This window comes from Equus przewalskii, chromosome 28 (assembly GCF_037783145.1).
Source record: "Equus przewalskii isolate Varuska chromosome 28, EquPr2, whole genome shotgun sequence".
In the NCBI taxonomy this organism is placed as follows: domain Eukaryota; kingdom Metazoa; phylum Chordata; class Mammalia; order Perissodactyla; family Equidae; genus Equus; species Equus przewalskii.
Genome location: NC_091858.1, coordinates 23,085,007 through 23,112,821, shown reverse-complemented (window position 1 = coordinate 23,112,821; position 27,815 = coordinate 23,085,007). Strand labels below are relative to the sequence as shown.

The 27,815-nt window shown below is 41.2% G+C and overlaps 1 long non-coding RNA gene across 1 annotated transcript in view; it reads right to left on the bottom strand.

Moving 5' to 3' along the window:
* LOC139080144 (uncharacterized) overlaps positions 1-19,213 on the bottom strand; it is a 35,433-nt gene extending 16,220 nt beyond the window's left edge. The window contains exon 1 of the long non-coding RNA XR_011534388.1: positions 18,845-19,213. This is a non-coding gene — a long non-coding RNA (uncharacterized lncRNA). The remainder of the gene's footprint in view (positions 1-18,844) is intronic.
* Between the last annotated feature and the right edge of the window lie 8,602 nt (positions 19,214-27,815).

The window sequence follows — 27,815 nt, the reverse complement described above, 5'->3', positions numbered from 1 at the left end:
CTGTTCAAGTCTTGAGGCCCACTAATATTTTCACCATCCACCAGATTTATATGGATTCCACACAGTTTTGCCAACACCTTCATTGCTATTCCTTTCAAAGTTTACACGTGAATATTCCATGTGAATCTAACCAACTGGTAAAATACAAGAACTTCACGTTCTTCAACTTTTGTTTTGTTTTGTTTTCCACAGATTCATTTCTTTTGAGAATCTAGGAACATAGAATATGTTAGTTTGGATGGCCAGGGATTAGATTAATTCAAAGGTTTAAAAAGAATCTTCTTTTATTTTCTTCTGTCTCTTACACACACACAAACACACACACACATACACACACCTCCAGCTCCACTTTTTCCTGTATGTAAAGATATGGGGATAGCCCAAATGATATCTGGAGCTATGAGATTAACTCTGAGAGCCTATGATTTTATGAAACGTACCATTGATCACTGATCATGATCAGGTGTACAATTCCACCCTTATTGAAAATATAGAATATAGCACTTTATAATCAATAAAACTTAATTGAGAGCGTACTACTAAACTTACCAAATACGTAGAATTTTTGCTCTTCACTTATTGATTTAAAAAATCATGAGTCAAATGATAGGAATATGACAGTCAAATGATAGTCCATCTATAGTCAATGATGAGGAATTTCTTTAAAAAATAATTACACCCACTATTTCCTGGATATTTCATTTGATTAGCATGTAAAAATTCCTGCCTCCCACATATTCTATATCTAAACTGTTGCTAAATTACAGCCTGTTAGGGCCAGCCCGGTGGCACAGTGGTTAAGTTCGCATGTTCCACTTCTCCGGGGCCTGGGGTTCGCCAGTTCGGTTCCCCGGTAAGGACATGGCACCATTTGGCAGGCCATGCTGTGGTAGGCGTCCCACATATAAAGTGGAGGAAGATGGGCACAGATGTTAGCTCAGGGCCAGGCTTCCTCAGCAAAAATGAGGAGGACTGGCAGTAGTTAGCTCAGGGCTAATCTTCCTCAAGAAAAAAAAAAAAAGAAAGAAAAGAAAAATAAATAAATAAATAAATAAATAACAGCCTGTTAAAATCTGATGAGTGTCAGCTCACTGAGTCCCATACTCTTATTTAGAGGTAAAATAGAAAAGACTAGAATAAAGTGACTTAGTAAAGGTCACCTTCAGCTGGATAGAGTCAAATGAAGACAAGAAGGTGGATCTTCCAGACAGAGTTATTTCTTCTACCTCAGGTTATCTGACCCCAGTTAATCTTCAGGTTGAAGCTAATGGAAGACTACCATATCACCCAAATGTGCGTTAATCATAGTCTACATATTATGTTATTAAGGAAAGAAGTCTATTTAAATATTTAAAAATTAGTTTGTAACAAAGGAGTAATTGAAACTGACTTTCTGGCAAACCTGTGTTTAGTAGAAGCATCAATCAACCTGAACGTTTGCCTCCAAACTATTCTTATTATTGGAAGTTAGGTTCATCACAGGCGAGACAACGGGTATTAACCGAGTATGTCTAATTCATGGATGTTTCAGATAAACAAACAGCTGGAAGCAGACTGGTTTTTGTTTATTTCTGTGTTTTTCCTCTCGTTACCTCTTCAGCTCACCTGTATGCCGGATCCCCACGCCACTGCTAAATGAATGGCTATCACCACTCCTCCTCTTTAGAGTCGGGTTAGCTCCCTTGGGCTAATGGAGGCACACAAGGATTGATGCAGGGAACCGTCTGACGCGCTGTCTGGGCTCCATCTCCCCCTCTGCCCTCTCAGGGAGAGCACACATATTTCTATTTTGCCCCATCATTTATTGGTATCAGCTCTGTTAATTCCACATTAGAATATTCTTTCTCATAGATACTCATTCATTCCATAGCGTTTATTGAGTATCTACTGTGTGCTGAGCTCTTCTCTGCTCTGTTGTCATAGCCATGAATCAGATAGACAGGTATCGTTGCCCCCATGCACTGCATTCCAGAGAGAGGAGGCAGAAAAATACATAACTGAAAATATGAAGGATGATATGCCAAATGTTGGAAAGTGATAAGGACCATGGAGGTAAATGAAACATAGAAAGCTTATGGTGACTCCTAGGAGAAGAGAGGCTTTTCGAGAAAAGAAATGTAATCATAGTACATGACTTATTTCTGCAGTAAACCGAAGCTACCGAGTCCCGATAATATAAACAGTGAGAGGGCGCTTGCGATTTTACATAAGGCATTAAGAAAAGGTCTCTGCAGAGGTGACGTTTTAGCAAAGACTTGAAGGACATGTTTGAGAGAAGATGGCTGGAGATGGGAAACCAGAGGGAGTCAGCTGGAAATACAGGAGGTGGCGGTTGGAATGTGGGGTGCTTGAAATGGAGATTATGGAGAGAGTATATATATAACAGGGTCAAGAGAAAGGGAAGAGAAGTATAAGATCAATTCCCTGACCTTGAAAACTTTATGGTCTCATTAAGGAGGTTTATTAACATGAAATCATTGGAAATAGGCAATGAAAGACGGATTCCGTTGTATGGTTCACACAAGTGAGTGAGCTCTGTGTTAAAACACTAAATGAAATCTATCTTAGTGCTCGCCAGAATGAATGTTAACTAGATGACAGGTTTGGTAACCCCTAAAATTAAGGCAAATTCCCACACTCATCACCACCACTCTGACCAAACTTGCCTCAGCATCTACTATGTGTACAGTTTCCTCTGCTGAGTCTCAGGAACAGGCCAAGGTGAACTTGCTGTGGGAGGATGGCCTCTGTCATCTATCCCTGTTTAGGGAAGGCTTGGCAGGAGGCCATGGTGGAATTTGGGGATCCTGAGATGACTGCTAGGGCGGAGGTTTGTGGCTGAAGGAGAACAAGCCAGGGGTTGTCACAGATACATGAGTATAAAGAGAGATGAGGAGGAGAGTTTAGCTTTGATCTGTTGGTCCCTCGACCTGGATCTGTGGAGGTGTATGGAGAGAGAGGTTGTGGGAGAGGACAATGCTGATTTATTGAAGACCCAGGGAGGGTCAGTAGTTTGGAATCCGTGCAACACCACTCCCTTGGCACTGTCCCCTTCCGTGACATGGACAGCAGCCATATACAGAGGTCTTACCCTTGTGGGGCTTTGAGGATAAGAGACGTGAACAAGGGTGGGTGTGCAAGGCAGAACATAAGATGGTGTTGGTGAGACATCCCAAGGATTCCCAACAATAGCTAATCAAAGCAGTGGGCGTTATAAGGAGGGGTGGCCTGGAGAGTGTGTGTCTGCAGGAAGAGGTAAGGACCAGCAAAATGCATCATTGTTGTGAAAGGGAGGTTGGAGGAATTCACAGAACGGTTAGCTCTGTAGAAACCAGGATTATATGTAATATATCTTAGTACATAGTTCAGCACTGTGTGAGTAATTTGTAGTAAATCTTTGTGGGATTGAAATGAATTATCAATCTAGTCTCTCTGGAAAGTGACTTAAAACACAAAGTAACAGAAGGTAAGTGCCAGAGGGATAAAGATACTCAGTTCAAGGAAGGAGAAACATGGAAACCCAAAACAGAAGTGAAGACTTCACCTATGAGATAAGGTGTGTGGCCATGTGTGGCTTCATCTTGTTGCAGAATTTTCGTAGATCAGTGGTTATTATCTTCTGTCAGCGTTGTAAAGAGCGCAAGTCATATTAGTAGGCCATGAAACCACACAAGGTTAGAGATCATTATTTTTCACAGTAAAAACTTTTACAGGCTATTTTTATATCCTCCTGGAAACACTCAAGTGTCATGCAACCACCAGAAACATCTTCCCACCTACACACACTCACGGAAGCCTTTCGAACATCAGAGAAAGCACATTATACTTAAGGTTGTGCAATCTGTATTTTTATGTAGCAGTTTTTATATAGTATATTTTCTAATTTAGTAGTTTACCATGGGAACAGAGAACTTTTCCTCTTCTCCTCTCCTCCCCTTTATAATTTTTGGATACCTAATAGCATGATCAAAGTAATCCATTCACTGTTACCCCTTCTCTAGGAAATGAATCAGGCTGAAAATCCACCAGCCTGTGATGCTATTATTCTTTGATAGCTTAATACTTAGGGAGAGGCCTCCAGGTTGTAAAGACTTAGTTGGAGCCCCAGTGCAGAGAGAGGTTAATGAAAAGATAGACTGTCTCCTGCTCTCCACCCTACTAGGTATAGAGGCCAATAACCTCTTAGTGCTTAAGGCTGGTAAATGAGACACTATCTAGAACTGGAGCTTCAAAGCCGCATCCTGACATTTCTGGCCTAGGTACACCCTGCGAAGGCGTGAGATAGGTGGATGGTTCCGACATTTTTTCTTAGAACAGATGCTGCGCAAGACGTGCGGAGAACAATACCACCCTCTAGTGGCCAGAAGTCAGACCTGGGAGTCAAGACGCTTGTTTTTACTTTTCTGTCTGAGACTGTCAGTAATTTCCAGAGCAATCTACTGCTACCGAAGTGAAGGAAACTATTGATACAATTTACTGGATAAAATCCAGGCCCAAATAATCCTGGTTTTGTGTGACTTGTCTGGGTAATGACGGCCGCATGGTCTGATCCAGCCTGTGGGACATGAGTCATGTACCCAATCTATTCACAATTCAGCTTCTCCAAGGGCAAATTCAACATGTTTCTATCTCCATTAAATAGGGATGCAGTTTTTCATCAATTAAATGAGGAAATAATGTTTTCTTGTTCATCTCATAGACTTATGATGAGGATCAAGTAAAAGTATATGAAACAGTTTAAAATTATAAAGATTTGAAAAAGTGTTATTATTGAGGAAAGTGCATGTTTATCTGTTATTTAAGATATTTCTCTAATTAAATTCTGTGCTTTAGGATTGTCACCTAGAGATACAACATAATAATGAAAAATATATATATACATATACACATACAAGTGGTGAAAAAATAATTTTTGTTCTATGCAATAACCACCCTTTTAGCCCTATTGATGAAAGTCTCACCATGGGGAGTGCAAACTGGTGCAGCCACTATGGAAAACAGTATGGAGTCTCCTCAGGAAATCAAGAATAGATCTACCATATGATCCAGCTATTCCACTGCTCAGTATTCCTCCCAAGAAATTGAAAACAGATGCATAAAGACACATTCACCCCTGTGTTCACCGCAGCATTATTCACAATAGCCAAGACTTGGAAGCAACCTAGGTGTCCATCAAGGGACAAATGGATAATGAAGATGTGGTATATATACACAATGGAATACTACTCAGCTGTAAGAAATGATGATTAGTTAGTCTTTGCATGGTGAACATGATGTAATCCACACAGAATTCAAAATATATTACCATGTACACCTGAAATTTATATAATGTTATAAACCACTGTTACCGCAATAAAAAAAAAATAAGTAAAAAAAGAAATAAAGCATACACTTAGAGAAAAAAATAAAAGTAAAAATAGAACTACTATATGATCCAGCATTCCACTTCTGGATATCTATGCAAAGAACATGAAAACACTCATTTAAAAAGATATATGCACCTTGTTGTTCATTTCAGCATTATTTACAATAGCCAAGGCTTGGAAACAACCTAACAAAGTGTCCATTGATGGATGAATGGATAAAGAAGACATAGTATCCATATACAATGGAATACTGCTCAGTCATAAAAAAAGATGAAATCTTGCCATTTGTGACAACATTGATGGACCTTGAGGGTATTAAGCTAAGTGAAATAAGTCAGATGAAGAAAGAGAAATACCGTACGATTTCACTTATATGTGGAAGACAAAACAACAACAACAATGAACAAAGACACAGATACAGAGAATAGACTGGTGGTACCAGTGTGAAAGAGGGGACGGGTAGAGGGAGAAAGAGGTAAAGGGGCACATGTGTACAGTGATGGATGGCAACTAGACTTTGGTGGGGAACACAATGCAGTCTATACAGGAGGTGAAATATAATGACGTGCACCTGAAATTTGTACAATGTTATAAATCAATGTTACCTCAATAAGAAAAAAATTTTAAAAAAGGAAGTCTCACCATGAGGAAAATCCTCTATTGGCGGCTTTAAACTTTGGGAGATATATGTTCTTACTCTTTATAAGTCACTCACAGGGATTCTCTCTGAGGATTGTATAACCCGCATTTCTAGAGCATCCACACCATGTAATGCCTTTGTACAACCATTATGATAAGCACACGTGTGTTCAGTGTGGAAGGAAATGGACAGTGAAGAGGGTTAGCCCTAAGTCAGTGAGCGTAGATTTTCCTAGTAAATATTGCCACCAGTTGACCTTGCTTTAAATCACTTCCAGGTCAGTAAAATACAAGGATGGAAATGATCATAAATAACTGCTTGGATTGCTGAATTTTTTGCTACATTAGGGTTAAAGATTGGGTGGTGATACTTGGGTTCAAATTATATGATATAATGGTGATTTTTTTTACTCTCACGAGAAAAATATTCTCAGCGAAATCTCAGATTCGGAAACAAGACGAGAGGAAATATATTCTCACAGACTGTGCTGTGAAGATAGAATGTGAAGGAACATTTCCAATAAGGAAAACAATTACTTAGGGGTTTTTTGGTTCTTTTATAATGAACCTCAAGATATTTAAGATCATGTCTGGCAAATGTTGACAATTATTTTAACTTGCCACTTATCTGAAAGCTCAAAATACAGCCAAAAGGATGCTGAGACACCCCAGAATGGGCCAGCTGTTTAATGTGCATGTGAAACTAATTTTCACAGTGCAGAGTTCAGCACACCCACCACCGCCCAGGCGGAACCCTAAACACCAAGGAATGAGGACACTGAATTGCCTGCACACGCAGTGCCAAACTGTGGAATTTTCTACAACATCAATTTTTTGTCCTCTTCTATAGACTAAAACTCTCTCTTCATGAACTTGTTTCATTAGTCAATTGCTAAAGAAAAGGGAAACTTTTCAACTGCTGAAATATTTTTCTCTATTTCTCAGAATAATAAGGATTTGTGATTTTAATATAAATTTTTATATGTATTTCAAAAGTTACCTTTCAGAGTGTATTAGCATCGAGTTTAGTATCTTAAAAGTAGACCCTACAGCATCAGGAGCACATGGACTCATGTGCACATTGGCTGTACTTTTCTTGCTCAATATTGTTTTGCTTTTGAAGTGATGGCCTGTGTGTTTTTGGTGTGTATGCTGTGCATATCTTTCAGAAGTGACATTCAAATGCCAGTGGAGAGGGGACAATGGGGCTGAGTCTGAAAACCTTCAGATAGACTCTGCCACACCCGCCTACCAGCCTCCTGAGACCACCTGGGCAATCCAGCTTCCTGTCCCCTAATCCCTCCTTGTCTATGTCATCAGCTTCTGATCTTGGATTTGTCCACAGATTGATCACTGTGCTCCCTGGAAGCTGCCATCTAATGCTAATAACTCTGTCTAAACCCAGCCTGCCACTGACTCAGCTTTCACATCAAGGACTAAATATTGGCCGACGTCCTGTGCTCCTTCGGGCATCAGACTCTGTTTGACTCCACTATTCCTGTCTTGGCACTGCCACATTGCACTGTCCTGGCTGGGCGAAGGGGCCCAAATAGGAGAGCTTGGACAACTGCGTGGCGTCACCCTTCTCTTCAGAGAGATGCTTACATCTAATCCCAGTGGTCCAAACAAGCAAATATACAGATATCCACCCACGTGGGGTACAGCAAATCTAGAGGTTAACAAAAAGATACAGAGACCGAGTGTGAAAGATAGCATCTTTAGAAGTTGGGATCAAACTTCTGTTTTTTTTAGGAAAAAAAGTAGTTATAGTCCAATGCAATCTATTAGATTCTCTGTTATTAATCTTGTCCACCTGGAACCTGCTGACCTTGCAGAAATGCTGAATTCACCTGGAGGACTCAGGCACAGAGCTGACCATGGCTAAGATTGGGTTGACCTGCTATATCTCAGAAAGAGAATTCTGATCCTACTAACCATGCCAGGAAATGGAATTATTGGTGCGTGAGGAATTGAAGGAACTTTTCTGTCAGTTTCTCTTCATCTTTTCTGTCTAGAAACCTCTTGCTGAAAATTCCAGAAATAACCTAAATAATTACACCTCCTCAGTGCCCCTGCATCCTAGTTATTCAGGCCCACGTTCCCACAGTGCTTCGTTCCACTCCTATTGTGGCATTTGTCACACCGCTTTATAACATTTGCTTATGTGCATTCGCTCCCTCTGGATCAGGAGCAACCATAGGACAAAGATTGTGCCTCATTCCTCTTTGTATCCTCAGGTCTTTCTATAGGGATATGCAAATAGTAGACACTTAATAAATGCTTAGTTTCATATCTGAAGATTTTAGCATTGTGCGTGCTCTGATTGCTTGCCAGAGAGAGAACCAAACTCTGGACCCCCAATGTCGAATCTCTCAAGAGAATTCTGCTTCCACTTGGGATGTGGATTGCTTCAAGATAATGTCATTCCCGGTTCAGCAATAAGAAAAATACAGATAGCCCACAAAATTATAAGTTTTCTTGAGCACATCAGAAAGCTGAGGTTGTAAGGCAGCCAAGAGAACTCAATTCTGAAGAGTGACAAGTCCACTGGAGAGAAATGGGTGAGACAGTCTCTTTCACCTTTGGCGGAACATGGGAGGAGGATAGAGCTGCCATAAAAGCAGGTTGGGAGGAAACAGCTACAATTTTCACAATGTCTTGAAGACCAAGGGCAGGCTAGTGAGATAATTTAGAATGCCTGTGAGCCTCAGACACAGGGAGAAGGTGTATGCACTCACTCACTGTCTCTTTCCCACCGTTTTCTACTGTGTGCATAGGAGAAGGATTTGGGGCAGGGCAGAAAACAGCTGCTGACAAAGGTTCATTGCTTCTGAGGGAGGAGTAGAAGCAAATCTGCTGCCCTGGGGGGAGGGGATGAAAATGCGCAGGTGCAGGATGCTACACTGGATGCAAAATGAAGGAAAGAGGCAGGAACATCTCTCGTGCCAAGGCTTTTGGGAGCTTTGCAGCCAGAAGTAGCAGCTGGGAGAAACAACACTCCATAGATGAGTCTCTGTGGAAATCTCACCACCACCACCTGCCTCTCCACACCTACAACCCCAGAGATCAGGCAAAGAGCTTCCGGCTGAGCTGTCTGGACGACTTACAGCCTCTGCTGCCAGACTGGCCCCCAAAACTCGTCTCCTCACAAGTGCCCACTGCCTAGCCCTGCTCATTTCCTCCCTCAGGCTCCTGTGGGGCCACGTTCAGACGCTAGCTACATGGGAGTCTGGGACATATCATTTTAAGTTTTTATTTTTTTTGTTTTCTGCTTCAGCAGTTCAAGCAGGCATCCTAGCTACAATTCAGGAAGGGATTCTATAAGTAGATTGGAGGAAGAGCTGAAAAAGCCAGTCCATAATATCTACTGCCCCAACCACCCAACTAGATACATTTCTATTGAGACTGGGGGCCAACTTGCTTTCACTATACTCAGTTAGTAGTCTGTTTGCAAAAGTAGTTAGATAAGATATTGCTAACACCCACCCTATGGATAACATCTCTGCCTCTTGGGTCACCATGGTAACAGATGCTTGAGTTTTTCAGGAACTAAGAATTCACGCCTTGTCCAGTTCAGGCTGGTTAAGACCAGGATTCATTGACTGGGCCTGCACAGATGACTGGCAGGTGACTCTTTGATGTCAAGGAGTTGAAAACCCCACCCTCAGATCATGCTAACACCGGCATTTTGGGAACATGCGTCCTATGAAGAGCCATGAAATGACTACGCTTGTACAGATCAGCAACTACCTCGCTTTTCCTTACTTCCAATGGTCTATTCCCACACTTCAGACTGCCCTGCCCCTTTATCCCATAAATATCCCTAATCCCCACTTTCAGAGAGACAGATTTGAGATTTGTTCTCCCGTCTCCTTGCTTGACTGCCTTGTGAATAAACACTTTCTCTACTGCAAACTCATCATCTCAATGATTGACACAATTGTGCAGCAGACAAAACGAACCTGGGTCAGTAACACTATCACCCTGTTAATGTCTTTCATAATGCCAGAGCACTTAGAAAAAAATAAAATACATATGATTGTTTATTTCTATTTGCTGAATATCTCCCTCTACTCTACTCATTTATAAGATCCACTCACGCAGGGACCCTCTCTTCATTTTTCTTTGCTGTATCCTCACTATAAACTACAGTGTCTTGCATACAGATGGTACTCAATAAATACTGCTGAATAAATCAGCAGACTCTTTCAGAATTGAATAGAAACAAAACCAAAAATGATTGCCCTTTCCATGGAAAAGGGCTTGTAGGGACAGGCCCAACATTTCCATTCCGCTTTCTGAGCTCCCTAGGAAGAAAGAACAGTAAAGAGGTTGAGATGATGTGTGTTCTCATTACCTGGCTTTAAAATGCAGCAATTTTGATGAGGAAACTATTAAAATGTATGTGACCCTCTACCCACCCCAAAATAAAGGAGACAGGAAGTATTTTAACGTTTCAAGGCTCTCTGCAGGTAGGAAAACGTGTGCCAGGCAGCTCACTCCCCTAAAAGTGCAGGCGGTTTGTGAGCACCATGTTTGGCAATGCCTGGACAGCCTGCAGCAACCGTGCAGCATATCTGTCTCCATTAGGCATTTACACAAATTCCTGGAACCTGCGCCAGCTCGCTTTTCAAACTGATTCACTGGCAACAGAAAAGGAAGGGAAAAAACCCTAAGGTCTTAGGGTGCATTTTTTTCATTCTCTTTCTACAGCTTAAAGGAGGGTGAAGGTCTGAGACGGGATTTGCAGCCGTTGAATAATAACCAGAAAGGGAGATTAACCAGCACTGAGGGTATGTGAGTTTCGGTGGGGGGGGGTGGGGGGGTGGGGGGGGGTGTTGACGACGACTTTTCTCGGTTTTAGTGTAAGAAGAATTTAGTGCCCTGTCTGTGCATTCGGCTTCCTCGTTCTGTTGGTGTCACCCACCACTTAGCTCAGGAGCCCCCATGTGCCTTCTCCTTTCCTTCACTAGGAAGGGAATGAAATCAAGGTCAGTCACAATGACGCAGCCTCCCAGCCCCACCCTGGAGGGGTTAGGGCAGGGGACAATGGTCCTCACGCACCTCAGGCTGCTATTGGAGAACAAAGAGGAGGGTACTTCACTCTTCTGGTGTGCTGGTGCCTCAGAGAAACCTGGGCTTGGTGTGGAGACCATCGCCTTTCAAGTGATGAATTTGTCAGACTTCCATTATTTCCAAGGCAAGCCGGCAATCAACAAGCAAACAAACGAGCAGCAAATACATAAAATTGTTCCAAACTTCTTGGTTAACTATCAGCCTTCTGCATTCATTTTCTTTTTTCAATGGGAATTCTTTCTTATCATCTTCCCTCCTAAAGCTGTGTAATTTGGCCAATTTAACAACCCTTAGACTCATTTTTTCCCCCTGAGAAATATGACAATATTCATGACAGAGGGAAGGATAGTGAAAAGAATGTTCCTTACATTTATCTCCCTTCATATGACGGATGATTCATCGTGAGCACAGCACTTTTCAATATGTATTTTCTGATGTATTTCCTTTCAGACATATTTCCATTTCCAGTAAATCTTAATGCCTGGGCACCCCCACCATTGAAATGGTGGGTTTTGGTGCTTCAAGAGAAAAAGGGGATTCCTGCTTGCAGCGAGATGCTTTAATAATTGAATTTGAGTTTTGTTGCTGTCAGTAGCAAGACAATAAGACCGAGGGTTAGACTTTGGAGAGAAGAGAAGGAGAAAGAGAAAACAATAGTGAGCAGGAATAAGATAGAGAGAGAGAGAGAGAGAGAGGGACTGAGAGACAAAGAGACAGATTGAGAGATGGGGAGAGAGAAAGAGAGAATTTTATGAACCTCTTAAGCATATAAAGAACCCAACCTGGATGTCTGACATCACAGAGTTTGTGCCCTGGTGGTAGAGAAGTTACCTTGCATTGGGAGGGCATGGCAGGAGGTCCACAGGGCTCTAGAGCAGGAGGACGTAGTGGACGTGAGGAGTTTTGAGGGAGGGGAGCGAGCGGCTGTGCCCATTCCCTTTGTGTTGGGACACAGTGGGAAGAAGAAGAAAGTGAGGCAATCTAGAAAACTGAGCGTCTGCTGAAGGGAGGGATTTTAAATTAATAGCTTGAAGTAAATCTTTGTTCACAATCAGCAACCCCAGAGGACTGACCCTCAGGGGCGAGGTATGATCAGTCATAGAGAAACTGAGAAGCTACATTTTCTTTACCCATCTGAGTGCAATGTGAATAATTCTCCTACCCAGTCACACTGTTAAACTTAGCCAGCAACTTCGTGTCTATTTTGTCGATGGACTAGTCCTGCGGGAGGCAAAACGAGACCATGAAATGACACGTGAAGTCCTATCGCTGACAGAATCCTTTTTTCTTGCTATTGCTACAAGGCCCTGAGGCAGGAAACTTAGAAACAAGAAGAAGAAGGAAAGAATATTGGGCACATCAATCTCTCCCTAACCTGTAATGCCCCACAGAGAGGCAGAGGTTTTCATCAATCTCAATGCCACTCGAGCCCAGGTCAGTTCAGCATCTTGAGTTATTTTCAGCCTTCTGTGTTGAAATAAATTTCTAGGCCCAAAATGGAGCTGTTCCTGTTTGGGGTACCACATCAGCAACCCAAAACTTAGATAAATTTTGTGTCCCCATAGGTGCTTCCCTTGACCAGAAATGCAATACATCCAGCCAGCCAATCCCCAAACGCCAAGCCAGCTCTGTGCTCTTTACTTACGTCCTTGCTCCTTCTCACCCCAATCAAGTTTGACTATGTGGCCCCAGCCAACCAGGTATTTTCTATTTTTCTCTTCTTTCTTCCTTATTCTTTATCCTATGAAAGCTTCCTGCCTTCCATCCTGTTTTGCGGTTCTCTGGACCTTTGGGAACAGACTGCCTGCTTCATGAAGTGTTAAATAATGTTTGTCTGTATCCCCTAAATTGTCTTCTATAATCATTTTTAACATCTGAAATGACTTTGCTTTGGCAGAGCAGCTGGTCCACTTCAGTTTCTTTTTTTTTTGAGAATCTCCAGGCTTGTAATGAACCAGGAGAAGAATCAGCATTCCATTCGCAACTGACTTCTTTTCTGTGACTTGTGGACTGCTAGAAGATGCTCAAGAAAACAAGAACAGGGAATTGAAAACGGCAATTAACACACTGTGAGGGAAGTCAAGTCAACCACCTAAAGCAAAGGCTCTAGTACTCTCTAAAGGAGCTAAATACGTGGTGAAGAAAGCAGAGGAACTCAGCTCTGCTTGAATAGGCAAAAACCAACCAGACGTCGATGAAAATAATCCATAAGCAACCTATAAATGAAAATTGGCATGAATTTCATATGAACCAGATCTGAGGACTAGCTTAGACCAGGGCCTTCCTTCCCCAAAGAAGGAAGGGCACCAAAGAAGTGGGATGTGCAGAGTGGTTATATACTCTCAAAGAGGATGTTTCACATAGGATTGAAATGTCCCTTTTACAATAGTCACAAGACTGCTCTGTCAGCACAGTGGTTGACGGACACAGCAGGTAGTAGGTCTGCTGTCTTGGTGGACACAGCAGGGTAGCAGGGCTGTTTTCTCAAGCTGGGTGGTCAGAGGCGAGCAGAGCAATCAGTTCCTAGCCTAGGGAGAGATGCCTATCCTTAAGGAAATGCCAACATGGGGGAAGTTGCATCTTTATCTTAAGGGCATTTGTTCTTGTCTTTGGGACACAGCAGATGCTTAAAGCAGATATACAACTATACAATGCATGCTCACTGGCCATGTCAGGCCCTTTGGGAAAAACAAGGTCAGGTTGAATTAGGTTTACATCAAATGGCTTCCTCATATACTCCAGTATATCCTGTTGCTCACCATTTGTTTGTCACAGAAACCAAAAACTCATCCCTTTTAAATGAATTTTATTTCATTCATTAAAACAGTATGTATCTACATAAAGATTGCTAAATACATGCAAGAGTTGTTATTTATTCGGTGCACGGCTCATTCTTGATGCAGGTATGGATCCCCGGCCCCCTCGCTGCTACATTGTGCTATGTCCTCCTCTTACCCCCCATCCCCAGAAGTAGGGAAATACTTCTAAAGATTTATGATGATACTTTGAAAAACCTATTTCCAGCTATTTTTCCTAATTAACAGCTAAACATCTACCCATTTGTGTTATTACAATCAAAATTAATATGAATTATGGAACATTTTATGGTGTTAAGAAAACTACTATTTTTACATATATCGACTTTTTGATAAATACATCTTAAATATACAATTCCCTATCAAGATCTCAGTCATTCTTAGTTTCAAATATGAAGAGTAAATATGCTTTTGTACATATGCAATAGCTATTTTAGTGGACTGTCACGTGTTAGGAGAAACTTTGCTCCTGACATTTAATGTAAATAATGGGAAACGGGTAAAAAAAGAATGTGTTCTCTGCCTTGCAGATAATCAGTTACTTTTGGTAAAGACCGGGAATTGCCTACGTGGAGTTGAGTAGCGGTCTAAACTCTGTAAATATTTTTATTTGCATCTAAGACCATTGACCCAGGGACTATCCTCCAAAGAATTAAAGCTAATTTGTTTCTTATGTTTACCAGGTCCTCCCTAACTATTCATGTGACCAATTTAGTTTTATCTTTATAACTTTCCTACTCAGCTTCAAATTTCATTTGTAAGCTGAGGTGAATCCAAATCTGTCATTTCAATAAATATCGCAGTCAATCTATTTTGGTGAGCACGTAAGCCAGCAATAAATGTGGAAAACAAAATATGAAACACTAGCAATTAAAATGACACAGCAGGGAAGCAGTTGGAGAGCGGCAGAAAGAATTACAGGAATGAATTAACTTGAAAGGGAGGAATTCCAACAAGGGGCCCTAAATTCAATTACTGGCAAAGGACAATTAAACGATAAGGACAAGTAAATCAAACGGGAGGTGGGAGGCGGGGAGTGGGGAAGAGAACAGGAAAGGAAGTGTTCGACATAGATGGATGAGGTCAAGGGAGCTAGTCATTCATTCACACAGCAATTCATTCCTTGATGGAACAAGTGCTTATTTAGAATGAGCTTGTGGATGACATCCAGGGAACTGAAGGGAAGAACAATGGGGTAAACTGGTCTTGACCAAGAATGATAAACTCTTTAGATTGGGAAAATAACTGTAGTATAATCTGATTCAATTAATCTATTGCGTACAGGAGGGAATTGATCAACAGTTATGCTCTTCCAGGCAGGGATGTAGATAAGAGAGATGGAGTTGTAGAAAAAAGGAGAGATGATACAGGGAAAGTTCAGAAAAGATGGTGGAAGCAATGCTTGTAATACAGATCGAGGGGCAGACTGTTGAGTTGACCCAATGAGAGGGTGGGGAAGGACAGCAAAGCTGGCCACAAGCACAACATGCCAGCCTCTCCCAATGGAGAAGACAAGCAGGCCAATAATGCAAACAGTGACATCATTTCCCTGTGTTTCCATAGACAGGAAAATCGACCCTGTGCATCTTTTACCTACACTGGAATGACCATTGGGCAAACCCCCTCCTTTTTCTACTGCAAGAGAGCCCAAATTTCAAGGCATGCTGCAGGTCCAAACAAGGAAAAGCAGAGGACAAAGAAGAGGATAGGGAGGAACAAAGAGCAAACTCGACTGTGGAATTAATCTCTGAGTAGCCTTTTAGTCACCTAATTTTAAAATGAAATTTTATTTGGTGGTATTTAGAAAAAAAAAAAATTTGGTCTCTTTGCTCCATCTAGTGTTCTATCTGAAAATGACATGCTCCTTTGCGCCTCTCACAACCCAAAGGGACTGCAGTGTTACATAACGTGGGACACGGTAAAATGAGCTGCGTCGGCTGCATAACCCTGAGAAGTGCTCCAAAGCAGAAGATTATGCATTCCTAGCACCAAATGAATTTCTCCATGGTCTCCAAGGAAATCCCTAAACCTAAGGCCAAGCAGTAATTATGATCCAATTACTGACTTGCAAGTTCAGATACAGGACACGACTCTGGCTCCTGGTACAGTGAGAATAAACATAGTCGAGAATGTAACCTCTACAGGTTAACCTCAACATCAGCTCTTTTGACAATTACATCATAGACTATAGAAGTTTATGTGCAATTCTGGAAGGAAGGAAGGAGGGAGACAGAATACAATACCTATATAACCATATCTAGAGAAAATAAATAAACACATTAAGTAAAATACGCTGTCAAAAGGCTATTTGATTGTAATAAGCATATGGATAAAATGTACTAAATAGGAAAGTAAAATTATCCCTAAAAAATACTAATAATAGTAATGACCATTGATTGAATATTTACTATATGCCAGATGTGTACATACACATTTCATTTAATCCTCACCATAGCACCCTAAGGTAGGCATCACTGTGACCATTATTCAGACGTGGAAATCGAGGCCACTCAAGGTCACACATTCAGTGGCAGAGCTATCACGTGAGCCTCAATCTTTCAGATTACAAAACTCTGCTTTCCATACTGTGCTATACTGCCTCTTTCTGTCAGAAATGCTTTAAATTCGAGACCAACCATAAATCTAAAAGCTGAACTTCCTCTTTATATTTGTGACCCTTAATCTGTTTCTTATTTTCATTAGAATAGTTTTAAACTATATGTGGAAGTAACCACTTGATGTTGCGAAAAGTGCAACATGGCTGAAATGATCATTTACAACTTGGACTACACCCAGATTGTGAGGCATAGGAAGAGAACTTGAACTTCGTACAGCATTTCCAAATGCCAAGGTACAGATATCCTCATTTGAGTAGCTGGTAATACCGGGACCTAAAATTATCAACACGTTGATCATGAGAGAAGCAGGTACTTTATAAATGACAGTATTTTCTGCAGAAACCTTGGCTCAGAGACTTAGTTAAGTAACCGCAGATTTGCAGTCTCGACACAAAAGAGAAGATTGTCAAGCCCTCTCCTGGATAAGAAATAAGCCAGTTCCTAAGAGTTTTGTGCCTCTATTAGGCCAGGTCAAAGCTTTCCGAAACATAAACTAAAAAATGGAGGAGAATGTTCTCTCCAGTAGCATTTTGGTTTTTTCGCAAACACTATTTCTACTGTCCTAAAGTTGTTTAATTATGTTCCTGCTGAGAAGAATTCTGTTCTGTACAAGCCCCAAACCATCCCATAATGCTCTGTGTCATTATACTCTTCACATTTGGAACCAAAAAACCATGTTTTCTCTATGAATGGACATAAAGGAGTGTTGGGCCAAAGTGGCGATTTTTAGCTTTTCAAAGCATCCTAGGATAGTCTGACTTAGGACTAATGTGTGCTTTATTGCTAAAGCAGTTAAGTGTGACGGTAGAACAATGCAGGGAAATGTTAAAAGTTCTCATCTTCCCCTTCTTGAACTTGTTAGTTGATTTTTCTCATACTTTAAGGATAACGCCATTGGTAGAAAAACTGGAAAAATGACATAATCAGGCACCTTGGTGAAAAGGAAATACAAATAAACAAATATAATATGAAAAAATGCTCAGCTTCACTCATAACATTTAAAACATACCATCAAATGGCAAGGTACTATTTCCTTTTATCAGATTGTCAAAATGTAAGTGTTTTTGAAACTATACGAAAGCAGGCACTTGTAAGAACTATTTGGTGGGAATATAATTTGGTGATTGGTATAACATTTTGGATGAAGATTGAGCAATAACTATCACAATATTAAAAGCATACCCTTATTTTCAAAACATATATTTTTAAGCCTCTTAATATCTTCAAATAAAGGCTTTGTCAATGCTACCTCCTTCACCAATCTCCCCTGCGGTGTGCTAGAGGTGTGCTCTGGGGCATACGGGCACCTGGCTGTAACAGTATCTGAGTGCCACCAGATGGTGATTTTACAGATAGAATCAGGTCCTGTTTTCCTAGACTGTATTTAAGGCTACTTCCTGAGAAATACTACACTGTCGATCTGCTACAATTCTTCTCATGCGCTGCCAAGCTGTTGTACGCAATTAATTTGTTTGAGTATTCAAAACTCAGAGCCACTGCCCATCTGGTTTTCTTATAAGATTTAGTTGATTTATGTTAATAGTAAAAACCATAGCTATAATTTATTGAGTACATCCTATGTGCCAAACATTGAGTTTGTCCCTAAAACTCACAGCAATTCTCCCGTTGGTTATATTGCCAACGCAGTAAATTGACAGTGCAGGAAATTCAGGCCCAGAGAGATGAAATAATTTGCCGAAGGTCATAAAGCTACTAAGTGGCTAAGTCATGATTTGACTTTAGCTTTGATTGGCTCCAAAGTTCACACTATTTTTGTCACTGGATCTGCCTTTCTCAAGAGTTCAAAATCCTATTTTAGAACTCACATACAGTAAGATACCTACTTTTATCACTGTGGCATTGCAATAAATACTACTGAAGAAAGCTAAATATGATATTCTTTAAAAGTGAATTACGGAGAAGATCCAAGATGGCAGCGTGAGCAGACTTCTTTGTCTCTCCCCCTTCGAATCTACAACTAATTGGACATTCATCGCTTGACAAAGGATATCTATATAGCATCTTAGGACGTCGGAGAGACCCACACTGCTATACATCGGAAGGCGGACAGACTTCCCTCCGGGAGGAGGTGGAGATAGGTGAAAACTCTCCGACCCGACCCCCGAACAGCCTAGAGCCTGCGGGCGGCTTTCTTCCAGCGAACGCCCCCAGAACATCGCCACACGCCAAGGGCAGGAGGGAGCGCACACCAGAGGAGCGACGGTGGAAACAGGTGAACAGAGCTCTACCTAAGCCCCCCGGCAATTACACCTGAGCCCAGAGGGAAGCTCCAGAGTTACACACCAGAGGCCGTGGGCAAAATCCCTACCTGCCATTAGCAGAGAGGTCCCGTCCAGCATCCACAAAGCCTGGGGGCCCCCCGGAGAGAATCCCAAGCGGCGCGCTGGCCCACCAGCTGCCGCCGCCGGCTCCCCTGACCTGGTTTTCGTCCAGGAGGGGATCGAGACTACCGGAGATCTCCTGGGAGAGGTCTGGGGCTGAGTGGAGCTCCAGCGATTGGCTACACGGCCCGGGGGAGAAACTCTAGAGTTCAGTCCTGGCCGCAGGCAGAGTCTTTCCCTGCCATTATCGGAGAGGCCCCGCCCAGCACCCACAACACCTGGGGGCCCCCCCGGAGAGAATCTCAAGCGGCGCGCCGGCCCACCAGCTGCCGCCGCTGGCTCCCCTGACCGGGCTCTCGCCCGGGAGGGGATCAGGACTACTGAAGATCTGGGAGAGGTCCCGGGGCTGGGTGGAGCTTCAGCAGCTGGCAACGCGACCTGGGGGAGAAACTCTGAAGTCCCATCCCCGGCAGCAGACAGGGTCTTTGCCTGCCATTATTGGAGAGGCCCCGCCCAGCCTCCACAACACCTGGAGGCTCTCCCAAACGGCGGGCCAGCCCGCCAGCTGCCGCGACCGGCTCCACTGACCGGGCTTTCGCCTGGGAGAGGCTCAGGACTACTGGAGATCTCCCGGGAGAGGACCGGGGCTTGGTGGAGCTCCAGCGGCCAGCTACGCAGCCTGGGGGAGAAACTCTGAAGTCCCGTCTGGGCAGTAGGCAGGGTCTTTGCCTGCCATTAGCAGAGAGGCCCCGCCCAGCATCCACAATGCCGGGAGGGTCCCAAAGAGGAGAATCCCAGGCAGGGCAGCAGCCGATCAGCTGCCACTGAACTCAAGGTATCTGGCTATCCCCCAGTCAGGGTAATGGGCTCCCCGAGATCCTAGGGGAGAGGACTGGGGCTGGGTGGAGTTCCAGCAACCTGGCTCTGTGGCCCAGGGGGGAAACTCTATAGTCTCACAGAAGCCTCAGCGATAGCCTCTGCACAGCACTAGTAGAGAGCACCCATCTGGCAACCACAAGGCTGGAAGACCCTGGGACAAAAGTAGCATAGCTAGGGGAGCTAACCACAGACGGTAGAAAATGCCCATATCTCTGCTGTGACCCATAGTGACAAGTGAGATTTTGTGGGCGCCGACAGTGACAGAGCTGCAAATATAAGTGATCCTGCCCCCGGCCGCTGGGAAAGCCCATAAAACCACTGCAGAACCTAAGGAGGGAGCACGTCTAGGTGGTCTGCAACAGTAGGCACCAGCAGTCTGAAGCCCCCCTGTGACAGCCTCCATAGCTGAAGAGAGAACCCACAGGATCACTGTGACTGCGTGGAGGGGCCCAGGCCCAGTTAGCAACAGCTGATAGGGTTCCTGGTTGGAGCAGTATAAACAGCTATCCCCCCACCACACCAGTAGAAACAAGTGGAAGCAGTAACTAAACTATATCTCTATGCGGAGGCACAAATCTACACCATCAAGCAATATGAAAAAATATATTAAATCTCCAGAACAGAAGGAAAATGACAAACACACAGAAAACAATCCCAAAGACAATGAAATATACAACCTAAATGATGATGACTACAAAACAGCCATCATTAAAAAACTCAATGAGTTAAAAGAGAATTCAGATAGACAACTCAACGAGTTCAGGAGCTATGTCACAAAAGAGTTCGATACTATAAAGAAGAACCAAACAGAAATACTGGAAATGAAGAACACAATAGAGGAGATTAAGAAAAATCTAGACGCACTGAACAGTAGGGCCGATAATACGGAGGAAAGAATTAGCAATTTGGAAGATAGGAATATAGAAATGCTGCAGACAGAGGAGGAGAGAGAGCTAAGTCTAAAAAGAAATGAAGAAACTCTCCAAGAATTATCTGACACAATTAGGAGATGCAACCTAAGGATTATAGGTATACCAGAGGGAGAAGAGAGGGAGAAGGGGGCAGAAAGCCTATTCAAAGAAATAATGGCTGAGAACTTCCCAAACCTGGGGAGAGAGATGGAACTTCATGTGACAGAAGCCAATAGATCTCCAAACTTTATCAATGCAAGTGGACCAACCCCAAGACATATAGTAGTGAAGCTAGCAAAAGTCAACGACAAGGAGAGAATACTAAGGGCAGCCAGGCAGAAGAAATTAACCTACAAAGGAACCCCCATCAGGCTTTCAGCAGATTTCTCAGCAGAAACTTTACAGGCTAGAAGAGAGTGGAATGATATATTCAAAAATCTGAAGGACAACAACCTGCAGCCGAGAATTCTCTACCCAGCGAAAATATCCTTCAAATATGATGGAGAAATAAAAACTTTCCCAGATAAAGAAAAATTAAGGGAGTTCATTGCCACCAAAACTCCTCTTCAAGAAATACTCAGGAAAACCCTCATTCCTGAAAAATCAAAAAAAGGAAAGGGACTACAAAACCAAGAGCAAAGGAGATAAGTGGAAGGACAACAACAGAGAGTAGCAGCTCTCCATCAGAACAGACTAAACCATGGGACGAGAAACAAAGGAAATTGAAGAGAACCGAAAAACAAGACATAAAATGGCAGTGGTAGGCCCTCACATTTCAATAATCACTCTAAATGTAAATGGATTGAACTCTCCAATCAAAAGACACAGAGTGGCAGGATGGATCAAAGAACAAGACCCAACAATGTGCTGCCTCCAGGAAACACACCTCAGCCCCAAAGACAAACACGGACTCAGAGTGAAGGGATGGAAGACAATACTCCAAGCTAATAATGAGCAAAAGAAAGCAGGTGTCGCTATACTAATATCAGACAAAGTAGACTTCAAAGTAAAACAGGTAAAGAAAGACAAAGAGATTGATAAAAGGGACTCTCCACCAAGAAGACATAACGCTTGTAAATATATACGCACCCAACACAGGAGCACCAAAATTTGTAAAGCAACTCTTAACAGAACTAAAAGAAGACATCAACAACAATACTATAATAGTAGGGGACCTCAACACCCCCTTAACACCAATGGATAGAACATCCAGGCAGAAAATCAACAAAGAAATTATAGAATTAAATGAAAAATTAGACCAGATGGACTTAATAGATATATAGAGAACACTTCATCCAAAAACAGCAGGCTACACATTCTTCTCAAGTGCTCATGGAACATTCTCAAGAATAGACCATATTTTGGGAAACAAAGCAAGCATGAATAAATACAAGAGAGTTGAAATAATATCAAGCATCTTTTCTGATCACAGTGCTATGAAACTAGAAATCAACTACAAGAATAAAGCAGAGAAAGGTGCAAAAATGTGGAGACTAAACAACATGCTACTGAACAAACAATGGATTATTGAAGAAATTAAAGAAGAAATCAAATATTATCTGGAGACAAATGAAAATGAGAACACGTCATACCAAATCATTTGGGATGCAGCAAAAGCAGTCCTAAGAGGGAAATTCATCGCAATAGAGGCTCACCTCACAAAACAAGAAAAAGCTCACATAAGCAACCTCAAACGACACCTAACAGAATTAGAAAAAGAAGAACAAACAAAGCCCAGAGTCAGTAGAAGGAGGGAGATAATAAAAATAAGAGCAGAAATCAACGATACTGACACTAAAAAGACAGTAGAAAGGATCAATGAAACAAAGAGTTGGTTCTTCGAAAAAATTAACAAAATCGACAAACCCTTGGCCAGACTCACCAAGAAAAGAAGAGAGAAATCTCAAATAAATAAAATTAGGAATGAGAGAGGAGAAATCACAACAGCTACCAAAGAAATACAAGGGATCATAAGAGAATACTATGAAAAACTATATGCCAACAAATTGAACAACCTAGAAGAAATGGACAAATTCCTGGACTCTTACAACCTCCCCAAACTGAACCAGGAAGAAATGGAGAATCTGAATAGGCCAATCACAAGTAAAGAAATAGAAATAGTAATCAAAAACCTCCCCAAAAATAAGAGTCCAGGACCAGATGGCTTCTCTGGAGAATTCTACCAAACATTCAAAGAAGATTTAATACCTATCCTTCTCAAACTGTTCCAGAAAATTGAGGAAGATGGAGTACTCCCCAACACATTCTATGAAGCCAACATCACTCTGATCCCCAAACCTGACAAGGACAACACAAAGAAGGAGAACTACAGGCCGATATCACTGATGAACATAGATGCAAAAATCCTCAACAAAATTCTGACAAACCGAATACAGCAATACATCAAAAAAATTATACACCATGATCAAGTGGGATTTATACCAGGGACACAGGGATGGTTCAACATCTGCAAGTCAATCAACATGATAAACTACATTAACAAAATGAGAAACAAAAACCACATGATCATCTCAATAGATGCAGAGAAGGCATTCGACAAGACCCAACACCCATTTGTGATAAAAACCCTCAATAAAATGGGTATAGAAGGAAAGTACCTCAACATAATAAAGGCCATATATGACAAATCCACAGCCAACATCATACTCAACGGACAAAAACTGAAAGCCATCCCTCTTAGGACAGGAACAAGACAAGGGTGCCCACTTTCACCAATCCTATTCAACATAGTACTGGAGGTGTTAGCCAGAGCAATTAGGCAGGAAAAAGAAATAAAAGGAATCCAAATAGGCAATGAAGAAGTAAAACTCTCGCTGTTTGCAGGCGGCATGATCTTATATATAGAAAACCCCAAAGAATCCATAGGAAAACTATTAGAAATAATCAACAGCTACAGCAAAGTTGCAGGGTATAAAATCAACATACATAAATCAGTAGCATTTCTATACACAAACAATGAATCAACAGAAAAAGAACTCAAGAACTCAATCCCATTCACAATCGCAACAAAAAGAATAAAATACCTTGGGATAAATTTAACCAAGGAAGTGAAAGATTTATACAACGAAAACTACAAGACTTTCTTGAAGGAAATTGACGACAACATAAAGAGATGGAAAGACATTCCATGCACATGGATTGGAAGAATAAACATAGTTAAAATGTCCATACTACCTAAAGCAATCTACAGATTCAACGCTATCCCAATCAATGTCCCAAGGACATTCTTTACAGAAATTGAACAAACAATCCTAAAATTCATATGGGGCAGCAAAAGACCGCGAATTGCTAAAACAATCCTGAGTAAGAAAAACAAAGCCGGAGGCATCACAATCCCCTATTTCAAAACATTACAAAGCTACAGTGATCAAAACAGCATGGTACTGGTACAAAAACAGGTGCACAGATCAATGGAACAGAATTGAAAGCCCAGAGATAAAACCACACATCTACGGACAGCTAATCTTCGACAAAGGAGCTGAGGGCCTACAATGGAGAAAAGAAAGTCTCTTCAACAAATGGTGCTGGGAAAACTGGACAGCCACATGTAAAAGAATGAAAATTGATCATTCTTTTTCACCATTCACAAAAATAAACTCAAAATGGATCAAAGACTTAAAGATTAGGCCTGAAACAAGAAGTCTTCTAGAAGAGAATGTAGGCAGTACACTCTTTGACATCAGTTTCAAAAGAATCTTTCAGACACTATAACTCCTCAGATGAGGGAAACAATAGAAAGAATAAACAAATGGGACTTCATCAGACTAAAGAGTTTCTTCAAAGCAAGGGAAAACAGGATTGAAACAAAAAAACAGCCCACTAATTGGGAAAAAATATTTACAAGCTACTTATCCGACAAAGGATTAATATCCATAATATACAAAGAACTCACACAGCTTAACAACAAAAAATCAAACAACCCGATCAAAAAATGGGCAGAGGACATGAACAGGCATTTCTCCAAAGAAGATATAAGTAAGGCCAAGAGACACATGAAAAGATGTTCATCATCGCTAATCATCAGGGAAATGCAAATCAAAACTACACTAAGATACCACCTTACACCCGTTAGATTGGCAAAAATATCCAAAACCAAAAGTGACAAATGTTGGAGAGGTTGTGGAGAAAAAGCAACCCCCATACACTGTTGGTGGGAATGCAAACTAGTGCAGCCACTATGGAAAACAGTATGGAGATTTCTCAAAAAGTTAAAAATAGAAATACCCTATGACCCAGCTATCCCACTACTGGGTATCTATCCTAAGAACCTGAAATCAGCAATCCCAAGAATCCCATGCACCCCTATGTTCATCGCAGCATTATTTACAATAGCCAAGATGTGGAACCAACCTAAATGCCCAGAAACTGACGACTGGATAAAGAAGATATGGTATATATACACAATGGAGTACTACTCAGCCATAAAAAAGGACCAAATTGTTCCATTCGCATCAACATGGATGGACCTTGAGTGTATTATGTTAAGCGAAATAAGCCAGACAGAGAAAGGCGAACTCTATATGACCCCACTTATAGGTGGAAGTTAACATATAGACATGGAGGACCGATGGGTGGTTACCAGGGAAAAAGAGGGGGTGGGGGGAGGGCACAAAGGGTGAAGTAGTGTACCCACAACATTACTAACAATAATGCACAACTGAAATCTCACAAGGTTGTAATCTATCATAATCTTAATAAAAAAAAACTGAATTCCAGAGTGACAAATGAATTTCCAAGTTCACGTAAGTAACGAGGATATTTGGAGACTATACCGTAAAACGTTTGATAATGTGGCCCCAATTCTGTTATGATCAGTACTATATGGTCACCTTTCCCAGACTGAAACATCATGATATGATAAACCTTTTAAAAATTGTGGTAAATATACATAGCATAAAACTTACTATTTTAATTGTTTTTTAGTACACAATTTAGTAGCATTAAGTACATTCACATTGATGTGCAACCATCACCACTGTTGCATTATCCCAAAGGGAAACTCTGTACCCGTTAACTCCCCATCAGCCCTGCCTCTTAGGCCCTGGGAATTGCTATTCTACTTTCTGTCTCTATGAGTTTAACTATTCTAGTCAGTAAGTGGAATCATACATTATTTGTATTTTTGTGTCTGGCTTACATCGCAATGTTTTCAAGGTTCATCCCTGCTGTAGCAAGTGTTGAAATTTCCTCCTTTTTAAGGATTAATAATATTCCATTGTATGTATATACCACATTTTGTTTGTCCATTCATCTGTTGATGGACACATGAGTTGTTTCCATTTTTTGGTTATTGTCAATAATCTGCTATGAATGTTGGTTTACAAGTACCTATTCAAGTCCCTACTTTTAATTCTTTTCAACTCTTCTATATACCTAGAAGAGGAATTGCTGGATCACATGATAATTCTATGTTTAATTTTTTGAGGAACCAACTTACTATATTCCAGAGTGGCTACACCAGTTTACATTCCCATCAGCAATGCATGAGGAATCCAACATTCCCACATCCTCACCAACATGTGTGATTTTCTGCTGGTTTTTTTTCAACAAAAATTTTTAAAAATAGCCATCCTGGTGGGTGTGAAGTGATATTTCATGGTGAGTTTGATTTCCATTTCCCTAATGATTAATGATGAGTATCTTTTTGTGTGTTTATTGGCCTTTGTATATTTTCTTTGGAAAAATGTTTATTCAAGTCCTTTGCCTGCTTTTTAATCGGGCTGTTGGTTTTTTTGGTGTTGAGTTATACTTCTTTATATATTCCATATATTAATTTCTTATCAGATATTTTGCAAATATTTTCTCCCATTCTGTGAGTCGCCTTTTCATTCTTCTGATAGTGTGGATACACAAAAATTTTAATTTTGATAACTTTCAATTTATCAGTTTTTCTCTTGGTTGCCTGTGCTTTTGGTGTCGTATGCAAGAAATCATTCCCAAATCTAATGTCATGAAGCTTTTCCCCTATATTTTCTTCTAAGACTTTTATCATTTAGCTCTTATGTTTAGGTCTTTGATGTATTTTGAGTTAATTTTTGTATATAGTGTAAGATAAGGGTCCAATTTCATTCTTTTGCATGTGGATATCCAGTTTTCCTAGGATCATTTGTTGGAAAACTGTCCTTTCTCCATTGAATGATCTTTGCACCCTTGTCAAAAACTGTTTGAACCTATGTGTGAGGGCTTATTTCTGGGCTATTTTATTGCTTTGGTCTATATGTCTGTCTTTTTGCTAATATCACAATGTTTTCATTACTGTGGCTTTATAGTAAGTTTTGAAATTTGGAAATGTGAGTCCTCCAATCTTCTTCTTTTTTCAGATTGATTTGGCTATTGGGATCCCTTGAGACTCCATATGAATTTTAGGACTGGTTTTTCTATGTCTGCAAAAAATGTTGTTGGGGTTTTGATAGGGATGCATTGAATCTATGGATGTTTTGAGTAGTGTTGTCATCTTAACATTATCAAGTTTTCCAACCCATGAACGGAAACGTTTTTCCATTTGTTTCTGTCTCCTTTAGTTTCTTTCAACAGTATTTCATAATAGTCAGTGTACAAGTCTTTTGTCTCCTTGGTTAGGTTTATTCTGAGGTATTTTATTCTTTTTGACACTATTGTAAATGAAATTGTTTTCTTAATTTCTTTTCAGATTGTTCGTTGTTAGTGTATAAAAATACAACTGATCTTTGGGTGTTGATTTTGTATCCTGCAACTTTGCTGTATTTGTTTATTAGTTCTAACATTTTTTTAAGGAATCTTTGGGGTAAGATCATGTCATAGGTGAACAGAGATCAGTTCACTTCTTCCTTCCTAATTTGGATGCCGTTTATTTATTTATTTGCTTATTTATTTTTTTAATTTTTGAGGAAGATTAGCCCTGAGCTAACATCTGCCACCAATCCTCCTCTTTTTACTGAGGAAGATTGGCCCTGAGCTAACATCCATGCCCATCTTCCTCTACCTTATATGTGGGACGCCTGCTACAGCATGGCTTGCCAGGCAGTGTGTAGGTCCACAGCAATGATCTGAACCAGCAAACCCTGGGCCACCAAAGTGGAATGTGAGAACCTAACCACTGCGCCACCAGGCAGGCCCCTGGATGCCTTTTATTTATTTTTGTTGCTTAATTGTCTTGGCTAGAACTTCC